We start from the raw sequence: 14,397 nt of genomic DNA on the forward strand, positions 1-14,397 counted from the left end.
AATGCTTCTGAGGGCCAGAAGAGGTAATTCGGTTAAGTCGTAAGAAGGAACATTAGCCAGTACATTGTTGGAAACAAAATTAAAGAGCATTGAGAGTAAATACAAAGAAAAAAATGGCTAATAATTCTTACATCATTGTGAATTATTAGTGGTATATTGTTTCATATACACTACCTGACAAAAGTCTTGTCATCGATCCCAACTGTAAGAGCAACAAATAATAATTTGACTTTTAGTTGATCATTTGGTAGTGGCAGAAAGTAGATTTTTCAGATGAATCATCTGTTGAACTGCCTACCAATCAGCACAAATACTACAGAAGACCTATTGGAATCCGCATGGACCCAAGATTCTCACAGAAATCAGTCAAGTTTGGTGAAGGAAAAATCCTAGTTTGGGGTTACATGTAGTATGGGGGCGTGCGAGAGATGTGCAGAATGGATGGCAACATCAACAACCTGAGGTATCAAGACATTTGTGCTGCCCATTACATTACAAACCACAGGAGAGGGCAAATTCTTCAGCAGGATAGCGCTCCTTCTCGTACTTCAGCCTCAACATTAATGTTCCTGAAAGCAAAGAAGGTCAAGGTGTTTCAGGATTGGCCAGGCCAGTCACTAGACATGACATTATTGAGCATGTCTAGAGTAAGATGGAGGAGGAATTGAAGATGAAACCAAAGAATCTTGATGAACTCTGGGAGTCCTGCAAGAACGCTTTCTCTGCCATTTCAGATGACTTTATTAATAATTGAGTCATTGCAGAGTCATTGCAGTCATTGCAGAGATGTACAGTATGGATGCAGTCCTCCAAGCTCATGGGAGTCATACACAATATTAATTCTTTTTCTACTGCACCATGACATTATATTCTATATTGTACATTATTTCTGTTAAGTGACAAGACTTTTGTCTAAGTCAGACCTTACTGTCCTAATGAAATAATTAAAAATTAAAACATGATCATATTTTATTTTGGTAAAAGAAGTGTAATCTAGAGGTCTTTGCCTTTCATATAAGCCACATCTGATACCAAATGAACAACTAGAAGTCAAGTTATTTTTTGTTGTTCCTAAAACTTGCATAGGCGACAAGACAGATAGATAGATAGACAGATCTCACATTGATTGTAAAATGGACAGAAGGTTGTGTCAGAAGCACACAAAAAATAAAATAAAGTTCACATAATGCAAGTTATGTTTTATATGAATCACAATATTGGATCTGTGAATCAGCATCGTCTAAACATAGCAACAATATACACAAACACAACTCAACCAGACCTCGACCCCTTGGGTGGGAATTATTTAAATTCAGGTTATTAAGGCATGTACATGACAGAAAATCAAAACTACAATCTTTGTAGTTTAGGGTGCTTTCACACCTAGAGTTTTGTTTCGGAACCTGGCGCGTTTCCCCAGTTAGCGTGGTTAGTTTGGCATATGTGAATCCAGCAATCGCGCTAGGATCCAAGCCAAAACAATCGGCCTGAGATCACCTGAATGAGGTGGTCTCGGCTTGATTTAAACGAACTCTGGAGAGGATCGATTGTTAGTGAGAAAGCAATCCGATCCGAGCCAGGCTATATCACAGTGTATTATAGATATGTAATAGGCATATGAGTAGGGCGGGCAATATGAAGAGGACATTATGAGTAGGGCGGGATGTCATTCCTACCGGTAAATGTGCATTTCAGGTCACAGACGAAAGTGAAAGCATGTAACTGTTAATCCGTTAGGAAAATTGACTGAACTGCAGTCTTGGTTTATCTGTTATTTCTCTCTATAAATGTAAAGCCTATAAAGCCAACTTCGCATGTAGGAGAAATTCTTACCTCTGATTTATATTTGGTGATGATGTCTGTGGGTGTCACCATTCAAAATGAAAGCGCAGCTTTTCGCTTATAATGTCTTATTGCTCATCATCATAAATTAAAATAAGCACACATGACAGCTGAGCGGGACTCTAATCAAAATAAAACCATTAAACTCTGACCAATGTGAGGAGAGTTTACTCACACGTGACTTGTTTTAGCTCATTTTGGTCCGTTTAGAAACTTTGCCGTGTGAAAGTGAACCGCACCAAGAACAAAGAGCAACACTGTAACAATTTTAATCCCTGTTTCGGAACAAAAAAAAAAAAAAAAAAAAAAAAAAAAAAAAAAAAATCGATCCACAGGTGTGAAAGCATCCTAAAACAGTGTACAGTCAGTGTACATCATTCCGATTATCTTTTCATTCTTGCCTGCTATGAGTTCAAAACAATTTCAAGTCACAAAGACTCAATTTTCCAAACAAACATTGCTATTCTGCTTGATTTCACCTTTTGTGAATCATCTCTTTTAAAAACGGCTGCATTAAAGCATGATTACAGCAAGATTTTTAAACCCTTCTTTTGGCCAAATAGCATCCACCGCTTCTACTTTTCCTTATCAAACAAATTCAATGGAAACCTGAAAATACCACCTGAGACTCTGAGAAAACATTTGAGTATTTCTACACTTCTTATATTCCGTCTAGACTAGTCTCGTGTGTACACAAGTCCGTTTACGGAGACTTCACAGCAATCTGCCTCTTCAAAGTAAAGCTCCAGCAGCATTTCTACCTCATTGAATGCAACTAGTTGCTTTGATATTATCAGAAACTGGAATGTCACTCGAAAGGTCATCCGCTGACATTTGTAATTTCTTAAACAACCGACACAATAAAATGAATCTAAATGTGCAAGAAATAGAACGCAGTCTGAACTCAAATATACTGTTAAATGCTGACATTTCTCTCGGTGCACTTTCACAAAGAAAAAAAAAAGCATTGGTTTTATCCTCTCTAAGCCCTGCTAAGACTAATGAGTCAGAGAGACATTAGTCATTGCATCTACTGATAAGTGATCACAAATGGTCAAGTGCACTTGGAAATCCAATATTTATTTAGTTCTGCTTATGTGCATCCAACGACACCCGGATTTCCAATCAGAAGATAAGGAGATAAAGCATGATCGAATAAAGCACTCAATGAAACAAACCCGATCAGGGGGAAATGGACGACTCTCTGACCTTTTCTACATTGTGGGTTGGATCCAATGGCGTGTTTCGGTCTTATCAAAGCACTGAGCAAACATACATAGAAGGCGAGGGCTTTCCACTGCAAACAGGGCTTTAATCTAATTCCTCCATCGAGTTATCAGCTTCTCCTCGGTTTCACTTGTAAACCGGGTTTGGCTTTTAAACTTGCACTTGTAAAATCACAAATTCTCTTTCCTCTAGAGAGAAGCGAGTGTGTTTGTTGCACATTTAAAACCCATCTGATTAATTATTCAAGGGTATTATTTTCAGCATTCAATCTATTTCCTGCATCAGCGGTGCTGATAATGGGTCCCGGGGGAGTTGGGGAAATCAAGCATGCATATTCCTTGTTTATTTCATGCTCACCTGATAAGAACTTCACATATGTACTGTACCTGCCACAGAAATCAGTGCTCGCATGGGTATTAGAATACATTCAGGGAGCAATTCCACAAACAGGTGATTTGCAAGAATTCGGCGAGGTGTTGTGTATATTACTTTAAAGCTTTTTTTATATTTTGACAGTTTCACTAAGAGCTTGAGACACACTTGTTTATTTATTTATTTAAATATCTGAGTCCCCAGAGGTTGTTATTTTTCTTTCCCAAGGTGCATAATTTCAGGCTTTGTCAGCGGCTAAGTGCACACTGACACCGTGGAAGTACATTTTGTCTTTTTAAAGTTAACTACTTGCCAGAAAATAGGTGACTCCATTGACACAACTTGCAATTTCAAGAACAAAGTTGGAACGTTAAAGAAACAATTAGCGATAAGTGTATATATTTTTTCTATTTTTCAAAGTATTGCTATTTTTAATGGTACTAAACTTTTTCCTTTTTCATTCATTCATTTATTCATTCATTTTCCTTTGTTATTTATATATTTACTATTCCAGCATATGCTTTACACAGCGGAAGCCCTTCCAGCCACATCCCGTTAATTTATTCAGTTTACCTATACCGCATGTCTTTGGACTGTGGGGGAAACCGGAGCACCCAGAGGAAACCCACACAAACACGGGGAGAACATGCAAACTCCACACAGAAATGCCAACTGACCCAGCTAAGACTCGAACCAGCAACCTTCTTGCTGTGAGGCAACAGTGCTAACCACTGAGTCAACGTGCCACCTATTTTTTCTTTTTTTTTTGGAAAATAACAGATTTTGTAGATTATGTCTGATAGTCTGATAGATTATGTCCCATTATAGTTTGCTAACTAAACAAGTAATTTAATGAACAACTGTAACTGCAAATTTCTGTAATTTTAAATTTTTCTTATTAAAAAAAAAATTAAAACAGCATTAAAGAAAGAATAAATCTTGACTTGGCATATCTGAAATTGTTAGAACATTGTTAAAGTAAAAAATCTCTGATGGCCTTGAAAAGATTGTTTAATTAATCAAAGAATATTGCAAACAATAAACAAATCAGTTATACAGCATGTCACCATTTTTAGCAGACACTTCGTGTTTATAACTGCCATGAAGTAGCATAAGTCATTAAGTTTCAATTATTATTGCAAATTATAAAATAAAATGAATAAAAAAAACATTATTTATCAATATATTTATCAATTATATGTAGTGGTGTACGGATCATTTGGTTTTAACAAACAGAACTCAGAACCAGTAATTTTTTTCAAACTAAAATGAAGAAACAATCAGCTGAATAAAAATAAACTGTAACATTTTCAGTACTGTGAAAAATTCACTGTTACTACTGTTGCTGATAACACTAAATGTAGAAATCTAACATTATAATTTAATATATAATATTATAATATAAAAATATACTTATTTTAAGTCTCATTTACAATAATGGATTCAGTTTAGTCTCATCTTCAATAAATGATTCAATTATTCACTCAAAACTTCATGTTTCATTGCCAGATGTGTCATTTTTGAAGAATTATTCAGTGGCATATTTTGATGACTCGTTGTCGCCACCTATTGGATAAATAAAGTAATTGCTGCCTACAACTTTCATTTTGGGCATACGACGGTTATTTTAATCTTTACCATAAACATCAGTGGTTTTATCTAAATTATAAACTGTTATCCCTGTACTTCTGTGTTGTTTGACTGTTCGTAACTTCATAATAACTCAAAAGACTAACGACTCAATATCTTTCTTTTCAAACACAAATTTGAATGCAGCAATTTGAAGGATTAATAAACTTATGCAAATCACTATCATTTATAATTTATATTGAGTGAGTGTTGAAATCCCGATCTTTTAATGATTAATCGTGCAGCTTACACTGAATGCATTAATGCAGGCTAAACAAGTAGTGAAAGAAAACACCTTTACACTAAGAAACCCACCACATCCCAAATAACCCAACCACAACTTCTTCCGTCATAATATTTTACAGGAAAGCCTAAATGCTTTCATTCATGTTATTTGAATGACGCGAAATGCAATCTCTCAGTTACAAATTTAGGATTTATCAATGAGTAAATTCGTCCGCGAGTCACGTGTGTTCCAAACAGTGAGTTGTGATCCTTATGAATCACTGATCAACCATAATCCGTTACTAATTATATGACAAGTGTAATATTAGAATTTTTTGCTCAGCATTACATAATCTTTGTTAACGTTAACTTACTATAAGTTGCAGTTACTCAAAAAATACACACTAGGAAAAGTAAGTTGAGAATAAGATATAAGGACTAGAAAAATTTAGTTAAACAAGAAAAACTTAGTTATGAGAACTACAAAAAATAAGTTGCAGTAACAAGAAAATTTAAGTTATGAGAACTAAAAAATGAAGATGCACCTGGTAACACTTTACAATATGGCTATATTAGCTAAGATTAGCTAATGTATAAATTAACCATAAACGATGCATCTGTTATTGCTTCTCTGTTCTGTTATCTGTTAAGCGTTGCTTAATCTTTGTTAATGTTAACTAGGCATATTTAAATTCCAACCATTCAGCATTACAATATTTGTTAACTTAATAAAGTAGTATTTAATTAAGTACTGGGCAGCACGGTGGCTCAAAGGTTAGCACTGTCGCCTCACAGCAAAAAGGTTGCTGGTTCGAGTCCTGGCTAAAGGTCAGATGGCATTTCTGTGTGGAGTTTGCATGTTCTCCCTGTGTTCGCATGGGTTTCCACTGGGTGCTCCGGTTTTCCCCACAGTGCAAAGACATGTGCTATAGGTTAATTGAATAAGCTAAATTGGCCGTAATGTAATGTGTGTGAATACGAGAGTGTATTGGTGTTTCAGCTAGAAGGGCATCCATTTCATAAAATATAAGCTGAATAAGTTGGCGGTTCATTCCTCTGTTCAAGTCCATTCATAATAACTTAGTTAGTGACAAATTATGTTAGTAAAGTGTCCACAAATATGAATAACATGCAAGTTGAAGATATGGAGCTGATCCATCATTGTTCATTATTTGTTTGCTTTACTAAATTAGCAAACAAATTACTATATTTGTAGCTTTACATCAACAAAGATTTAGTATTTCTGAATAGATGTAGTGTTTATAGTTAAGTCATGTTTTCTACTCCTAACAAATAAATAATTTTTAAAAATTCATACGTTGCCTGCTTGATCTTGGCTAGTAAGGCATTCTCAGCCCTGCATTCATATTTTCTCAAGCATGCTTTCGACTTGAAGTCACACTAGTTTAAATGAATCATGAGTGCATTGAGGGAAAGAGATGAGGTGGTCAGGTGTACCAGACTGAAAGTTTGGATTTACTGAACTGAAAAACAGTCTACGGGGATGAAAGCTCATTAATGAAATCACCCCAGAACATGAATCTGCATTCTGGCACAAAGAGGTCAGGGCTCAAGTCAGGATCTGAATACACTTCATTTAATTTGTTAGGCTCTTGCTAAGGGTTGTTTCCTGACAGGAAAGTTACAAAAGAATGACTTTGCCAAGAACATGAAGGAGATGAGATTTGACCCTGCTACCATTTGGAATAACTACAATGTCTAAACAGCTCTGAAAATCTTTAATGTGACAACCTGGAAAAAAATAACAATTGGAAATCCTTTTCACGTAAAATAATAATCTGTTATTTATTTATTTTTATTATTATGGATTACTTGTCTGATGTGACAATCTGAGTAATAATAGAAAGAAATCTTTTATCTTCACGTTTAGATTCATAGACAGAACATCTCTCAAAAAATAAAACTCTAACAAACCCAACCTCTTGCTCTCAGAATGAATGCCTCTCTGGGTTTTGGCTAAACACTTAATGTGAGAAATAGCTCATTCGGTAAAATCATGTCGACTAAATAGGGACTAGTATCAAACACATTCATCTCTGCTCCTCAGATTAGCATCTCATCTGCTGAGCTGTGTATATACCGAGCCAAAGGCAATACGTTTCCTAATGAGCCAATGCACTATAAAGCAAACATTAATATTAGCCAACAGACAATAAATGGCTTTTTTAATGTTTATGTACAGAACTCCAAAAATATATTTGTTATTTGCTGTGGAGACCCAGTCAAATAAAAACGCCTAACATCCCTTTTGAAAAAAGAGCCAGGCGGGAAAAAAGGTTTATGAATTAAACAAACCCAATTCATGACCAATCATTAATTACAAATTAATCTTCACTAAAATATTCACACACAGAAAAAAGTAAATGAATCTACACGTCTGGGATATCTTATATTTTACATAATGACTGCAGATAAATATATTAATCAGAGAACAACCACATGCCATGGGTATTTATGAAACAAATTAGTTTCATTTTTAAATGTATGTTTCCCCCAGATTAACGCAACACTCGTTTGCTTAAGCAAATGTGCATTTGCCATCAGGAACTGATTATTTTGAGGGTTTCTTAACAATGCAAACACCCCAGTGGCCTCAGAGAAAACCTGATTTGGTATTCCACACAGCACACGCGATCACAATTACATTTTTATCAATGTCGCCATAAGATGGGGCTTTAATTTAGGAGGGAAACTCTTCTAAAACCACAACATTTCTATGCAGAAAGTGCTTCAGGAAGACAGCAGAGACTAAAAAATATGGTGTTCTCATCTAAATATTTCAGTTTCAGTTTTCAATTTATATTACTTTTAATATTAATCCAAAATATACATAATGTAGCCTGAAAACCTTATAAACACACAAAACTGATACATATGAAAGAAAATATCAATATACATGAATATGTTTTGATACTACATCAATTTTCAAAAATACTGCATTAAGTTTGTTTGTTTGTTTGTTTGTTTGTTTGTTTGTTTGTTTGTTTTTAACTTTGCTGTTTAGCTTTTTTGTTTTAAAAATAACCTATGGGCAAAAAAGTCAGCCAGGCAGTTATGGTGCTTGTTAAAGGGTTAAACTATCACTAGTTTGCAATCTTGTAAATGAGAGTAAACTGCAGCGAAAAGAGTAAAGCTGTACTATTTACATTAGCATTACCAAAATCAGCCCTCAGTAGTTAGTGCCATTGCCAAAGAGTTACACTGGCTCCCATATACTGTACAATATAGTGCAATAAGACAAAAAAGAGAGCTTAATTCAGTTGTCGCTCGTAGTTTAATGTGTGCAGACAAAGAAAGCAGGTCACTGAAAGCTTGTGAACACTGAATTGAGTTATTTTTTTTACGTTGTCTTGGGCGTGGACAGACAAATACATACAGACTCCCTTCTTCAGTAGTATGCCTATTAAGAGTACCATAGACTGCTTGGTAATGTAAGCAGTTGAGGAAGAATGTGATGTGTATCAGTATATTGGATCCGTGAATAAACGCAGCTTGCTGTATTAGACAGCTATGTTTATTCAAACAAAAAAAGTCCAACTAAAATCATTTGATGACATAATAACTCAATTTAAGGATCTCAGTAGAGCACCCAAATACTTATTAACTGTCATTTTAAATTTTAAACATTATACTTTGCTACTATCTTTCAAATGCTTAGTTTTTACCCATTTGCCAGCACAAAGGAGCAATAAATTAAATAACAAAAATGCACCATACTGTTGATTGTATCTCATTTTTTATAAAACCTACACTGAACAACTTCTCTCACAAATTGCATCTTTGGGAAAAAAAGTTCCCTTGCTATTTCAAACCTTAAGAAAACAGTATAAAATAGTCATGTTAATAATATAGCACAGCTATAACACTTATTTGAAATGTGCCATAGAATATACTAACACAATATAGTTATCTAATAATAATGATAGAAGGTATGTGTTTTAGGTAAGTGCAAACATTCTCCAGAAATGGTTTTATATGTCAATGAATCTTAGGAATTGGTCCAAGAATGAAATAGTCTGTTTTTACCTTATTTGGAAGGGTTGTGAATATTAATGAGCTCTGTTCTGATGCTCCCGCTTCCCATGTCAGTCACTGACATTGACTCAGCGTGATGTACTCTGAAACACACATACCAATTAATTACAATTCAGTTGTCAGAAAAATTATTTTCTTGTCAAATGACAATCGTTCAGCTGAAGTGATGGATAAAGTCCCATTACAGTGAGTGAGCTAACGTTACCTGTAAAGCAACCAGGAGTCTAATTTTCTCCTGAGTTATGTGTTGTGGATGAAATATACAGTTGGCCAAATTATAATTCATCCCGACAAAAAGAGCTGACAAAGATGTATTAGAGTTGTTTTTTGTGATTTAACATATGAAAACATGGGCAAATTAATACCAACCTCTACGAAAGCAAATCATCATTCTATTATCATCCCACCTGAAAATGACCATAACTTTTATTTTACAAAGTTCATTGCTGTCATTTCACTCCGAAATAAAATAACACAGTATTTTATAGTAAGAGTTAAATGAGACACAGAGTAGAAACGTGCATTAATCACTTGTACAGTAAGCGTAGTTTACTGTGATCCTTTGCTCAAATGAGATGTCATTTTATTTACTGAACTCTTATTATTCAACTATGACTAAGTTCGGTATACAGTTTACCATTCTATGACACCTTTGAACATACATTTTATACTTTTGTTGTTTGTCTTTTATATGTTTATTTGAGGGGTGACGCAGTGGCCACACAGCAAGAAGGTCGCTGGTTCGAGCCTTGACTGGGTCAGTTGGTGTTTCGGTGTGGAGTTTGCATGTTCTCCCTGCGTTTGCATGGGTTTCCTCTGGGTGCTTCGGTTTCCCCCACAGTCCAAAGACAAGAAATACAGGTGAATTGGGTAGGCTAAATTGTCCATAGTGTATGTGTGTGAATGAGTGTGTATGGATGTTTCCCAGAGATGGGTTGCGGCTGGAAGGGCATCCGCTGCATGAAAACATATGCTAGATAAGTTGGCAGTTCATTCCGCTGTGGCGACCCGGGATTAATAAATGGACTAAGCCGAAAAGAAAATGAATGAATGTTTATTTGAACATCATAGGGTGTCATGGTGGCGCAGTGGGTAGAACGATCGCTTCACAGCAAGAAGGTCTCTGGTTCAAGCACCGGCTAGGTCAGTTGGTATTTCTGTGTGGAGTTTGCATGTTTTTTTTGTCCCATGTTCACGTGGGTTTTCTCCAGTTTCCCCTACAGTCCAAAGACATGCGGTATAGGTGAATTGAATAAACTAAATTGTCCGTAGTGTATGTGTGTAAATGCAAGAGTGTATGGGTGTTTCCCAGTGTTGGGTTGAGGCTGGAAGGGCATCTGCTGCATAAAACATGTGCTGGATAAGTTGTCGGTTCAGTCCGCTGTGGCAACCCCTTATTAATAAAGGGACTGAGCCGAAAATAAAATGAATGAATGAATTAATTAATTAATATTATAGTGGTAAAAGCAAGATCCAGACAGTTACACAGAATGACAATCATATTTTGACCTTTTATTTTATGATGATTATTTGAAATATTCATTTTACTCTTTAAATTGCATTTAAAATTATTTCTGTGTTTTAAAACATATATATAAATTAATTTTTTATTTTTTTTATTTGATTAACAAACCAAAATGGAATGTTTCATCTTTGACCTGTGATTAAAACAACCAGACTTTAATCATGCTTAGCCAAATTAAATATTAGATAAAAGAAAGCAAATAAAGCCTAGCGAATCCCTAAACCAAAATGTTTGCAAAAAATGCCCAATTTATTTCAATGCAAAGCCCGATATGTGAAAGCCAGTCCTAAAGATAGCACTAAAACTTAAATGCCATATTCCACAAACAGTGACCAAGGCCTCAAAAGCCAGTTAAACTTTCAACAACGAGAAAGACCTGGTGTTGCAAGTCTTTTATTTCCGACAAAATTGAATTCGGTCTCTCCAAACACTGCTGCTCTTGATCTCCTATGCTCAAAGCAGCCATGTTAAAAATGAATGTAATAAGATTTTTTGGGTGCTAAATTAAAGTGACTCCGGCAGCAGCAGAAGCCATTATTTGTGTAATGGAGCATTTGCAGCGGAGACTCGGAGCATGATATCACAGAGAAGCTTATTTTCTTGTGAACAGCGTTGAGTCAAGCAAACACAACAAAGCTCTGCTCAAACACCACCCTAATCACTGGCAAACTCACACACAGACATACGAGAAAGGTGCAACTATCATGAACGCCCAATATAAAATGACTTGACTGCCCTCTGCTGGCCATAGCGGATCAGGAGCCAGAAAAAAAACTTCAGTACGCACCATGGTTGGCACTGAAGATTGGAGCTAGGGTTTAGGGTGAGATAAGAGTACAAGGTTATTATTATAGATTGACCTGTCCTTTTATTCAAATACCTCCTTTACAATTAAAATCCAGAATCATCATATTTATTGGCAAACATTCTGGTATGAGTGAGTCAATGATAAGGGGGTTCTTTTTGGTGCATGGGGCAGATTGAGACACAATTTTGGACTGGGAAAATCCACATCCGCCCAGGCCATTCTTTGGTAAAATGAACTATAAGTGGCTGAAAGTTTGGAAAATGGAACGGTATTCTATCTTTGATGAAGAAATGGGAGAGACTTGTTTTTAGGCTTTGCTGTGGATGGTAGTGACAAAAGAGATCTAGACCCTTAGACTGGGGCAGTACAAAATAATTAAATGCTTTCTCTCCAATGCTACCCTCTCTTCCTTTCTCTTTCCACAATTTCCCTAACATCTTTCTGCATCTTCCTTCGATCGCGATCATCAGCTTCTACACTGACTAAAAAAGAAAACTGGAAACTTGTTGTACTTGAAACTTAAACCATCGTCTGAATGGCAAAATGGCAAAAATCTGTGGAAAAAAAACTGGCCCAATTGTTTAACCTGCAACAGTGTTACAAACAGACTGTCTCCAAAGTCACTTACAAATTATGATTATTCTTTAATTCTCTTTTCGGCTTAGTCCTTTTATTAATCTGGGGTTGCCACCGCGGAATGAACCGCCAACTTATCCAGCATATGTTTTACGCAGCGGATACCCTTCCAGCTGCAACCCATCTCTGGGAAACATCCATTCACACTCATTCACTATAGACAATTTAGCCCACCCAATTCACCTGTACCACATGTCTTTGGACTGTGGGGGAAACTGGAGCACCCGGAGGAAACCCACGTGAACGCAGGGAGAACATGCAAACTCCACACAGAAACGCTAACTGACCCAGCCGAGGCTCTAATTAGCAACCTTCTTGCTGTGAGGCAACAGCACTACCTACTGCGCCACTACGTAGCTCCCAATTATGATTAGATATAATTAATATCAAAAAAAAAAAATGTATGCATTTATTCATCTCAAAATGACTAAAGAACAATGTTAAACAAACAATCGTAGTCATTTTCTTCTGTTCTCACTCCCTGAATGAATCAAAGGTGATCAACGCATCACAGCTAGTGCTACTGTTGTTGTTGTTTTAAGCAACTTGAAACAGGAAATACAATAACAGCAATATAACTTGAAATAAGAACAAAGTTTTAACCATCAAAAATTGGTAGAATATATATTTCTAAAACTTATATAAAAAAAATTCCTTACTCTTTGCTTTCCCTCAAGTTGTTCCAAACCATTGACTTTCTGTCTTCTGTTGAACACAAATGAAGATAAATTTCTAAAAACATGTAACCATTGACCACAATAGTAGAAAAAAACTATGAAAATCAATATTTACAGGTTTCCAGTTTTCTTCAAAAGTTCTTCAAACAGGGCGACACGGTGGCTCAGTGGTTCGCCTCACAGCAATAAGGTCAAGGGCATCTGCTGTGTAAAACATATGCTGGATAAGTTGGCGGTTCATTCCGCTGTGGTGACAAAGCTGAAGGAAAATGAATGAATGAATGAATGAATGAATGAATCTTCAAACAACAGGTCAAACTGGTTGAAATAAGTAAATAATGACAGGATTTTCAGTTTGGGTTAACAATCCCTTTAATAATTACAATATGGTTTGTTGGTTTCTTTGTTTTAGAAAAAAAAATGTTAAGTGAAAACATATTTATGTTTGCACTATAGCTCCAGTCTCCCTGCACCTTTACTATCTAAGGTGAATATCTGTCTAATAAAGGATATGTAACTTTTTTAAATGAATATATCATTCATTCATTCATTCATTTTCTTTTCAGCTTAGTCCCTTTATTAATCCGGGGTCGCCACAGCGGAATGAACCGCCAACTTATCCAGCAAATTTTATGCAGCGGATGCCCTTCCAGCTGTAACCCATCTCTGGGAAACATCCACACAATCTTGCATTCACACACATACACTACGGACAATTTAGCCAACCCAATTCACCTGTACCACATGTCTTTGGGGGAAACCGGAGCACCCGTTCGCGAACGCAGGGAGAACATGCGAACTCCACACAGAAACGCCAACTGACCCAGCCGACCTTCTTGCTGTGAGGCGACAGCACTACCTACTGCGCCACTGCGTCGCTGAATTTATCAATATATCATATTTTATTTGATGATAGGGGCGCTACCGCTAATATCCTGCTAATATTAGCGGTAAACAAAAAACTACGGTAGCAGATGAACAACTGACCTGAAACTGAAGCACTGGACAGACTTGAAATGTTGCCACTGCATCTTCTTGAAGCGCTTTCATTTTACGTGCCCTTTCTGCTCCACTTGGTAATTGCTCTCCACCCTGTTTTTAACCGTTTAAAAATGTTACTGTGCGAGAGCCACACCAACGGGTGGCGCTACAATAGGACCTCCAACGTGTCAAAATGCGTTAACACGCAATAAACGCGTTTACACGCATTTAACCAGGCCAAATAATGAGCTGTAATGGCTCCGACGGCCTTCCACAGTGTTTGATGTCCTCATTACTCGCCATATACACCGCAAGCTGCCCGAGCTCCACCTGACCAGCCTCGCCACCTTACGGTCACGTGACACAATTAAAGCGGCTGCTTTGAGTTTGTTGAGGAAGGATCTTCAGATGACTCAACC

This window comes from Danio aesculapii, chromosome 9 (assembly GCF_903798145.1).
Source record: "Danio aesculapii chromosome 9, fDanAes4.1, whole genome shotgun sequence".
Lineage (NCBI taxonomy): Eukaryota > Metazoa > Chordata > Actinopteri > Cypriniformes > Danionidae > Danio > Danio aesculapii.